The sequence below is a fragment of the Pteropus alecto genome, unplaced genomic scaffold (genome assembly GCF_000325575.1).
Source record: "Pteropus alecto unplaced genomic scaffold, ASM32557v1 scaffold7, whole genome shotgun sequence".
Classification (NCBI taxonomy): domain Eukaryota; kingdom Metazoa; phylum Chordata; class Mammalia; order Chiroptera; family Pteropodidae; genus Pteropus; species Pteropus alecto.
In genome coordinates this window covers 10,227,899-10,229,733 of record NW_006494614.1, presented here as the reverse complement: position 1 = coordinate 10,229,733, position 1,835 = coordinate 10,227,899, and positions in this window count along the sequence as shown.

Below are 1,835 nucleotides of genomic sequence, written 5' to 3'. Positions count from 1 at the left end.
TTTTCTTCTACCCATACCATGGGGTCCTTGACTCTCTTTTTACTCCATACCTTCTATTCACACTGCTTTTACCATCACTGTTATGACAAATTTGAAATCTTCCAGTGGTCTGACTGAGCTTTAATTCTAAATTTGTGCCTTCTATTTGGACAGCTCCACCTGAATATCCTGACAGCACCTCCAGCTCATCATGCTCAAAAGCTCCTTCTACAACTCAGCCCCAAATTAGCTCCTCTTCTCACATCTCTGTTTCTGTTAAGGGCACCACCATTCACTCCCTCACCTAGCCTCCTACCTGAAGGTAAACTTGGCTTCTCAACTGATTATTAAATCTTGATGATTCTCCCTCCTAAGTGCCTGTCATATCTATCCCCTCTTATTTCTGTAGATGCCTCCTATTCTAGGTTATCTCACCTATTTATTACAATAGCCTCCCAGCTGGCTTATCATCTTGTTTTTCTCTCTTCTGCTACCTTAGACAGATCACCAGTTTATTCTCATAAAGGACTCTCTTGTTTAAAAGCTTTTGATAGCTCTTTATTGTTGCCTAAATTTAGCCTAACTTCTTAGCCAGACATTCAATGCCCTTCACAGTCTGTCCCCAGCTAACCTTAGTTCATTTAGATTCTAGAAATATTTGTTGAACTCCTATACTTTGTGCCAGACTGGCCGAGATGCTGGAAATACAACAATGAATGAAATCAAATTCTCAGTCCTCACAGAACTTACATTATAGAGAGAGGAGTCAGACAAGAGGTAAAAGTAAACATGTATGTTAGATCATAAATGTTTGTAGAAAAATTAAGCAGGCCAAGAGCATAGGGAGTGATGGGGGTGGCATTTTAGATAAGATGGTCAGGAACGCCTTTTTGATAAGGTGACATTTGTTTAGAGAGTTGAACAAAATGAGAGTGAGCCTTATGAATATATAGGGGAAGAGCATTTCCAGGTAGAGGGAAGAGAAGTTCAAAGTCCTTAAAGTAGGAATGTGCTTGACAAGTTGGAGAAACAGCAAAGGAGCCAGCACGATGGGCAGAGCGAATAAGGAGGAAGAGAAAGAGATGAGATCAGAGAGGCAGCTGGGATCCTGCTTATATAGGCCTTGAGGACTTTGGTATGCATCTAGGATTTGATTCTGAATGATGCCGAAGGCACTGGGAGGTTCTGAGTAGTTAAGTGACATGTTCTCAAAAATATTAGACAGCTGTGTGGAGAATAGCTGAGGTGGGGTGGGGAGTGAAAACTGGCATACCAGTTAGGAGGCTACTGCCATGTTCTAGGCAAGAGATTCCGGGAGAGCTGCTGGAGAGGTTGAGAAGTTGTGAACCTCTGGTTGTAGTTTGAAGGTAGCGCCAACAGCATTTGCTGATGGATCGAAATGTCAGAGAAAGAAAAGAATCAAGGATGATTCTGAAGCAATTGCAAAAATGCAATTCCCATTAACTAAGCTCTCTAAGAAGACTATGGGAAGAGAAGGAAGTCTACAGGAGAAAGTTCAGGTTTACTATATTAAGTTTGAAGTGACTATTAGATATCTGCTTAATATTTTTAGATGTGAAGTTATCAGTTGGATATGAGTCTAGAATGCATGAGAAAAATCCAGGCTAGAAAAAAATTTGGAAACTGTTTGTGTGTAGATGATATTAGTGCAGCGTCCAGATTAGGAGAGATCTCTTAAAATTACAGACAGAGGCCAGTGGACTGAGCCTGGGTCACTGCAACATGTAGAGGGTGAGAAAGTAAAGAGGGCTGAGCAAGGGAGACCAGTAGGTAGGAGGAAAGGAAACTAAGAGGCTGCAGTGGCCTGGAAGCCAAGTACAAAAAAGGTTCAACAA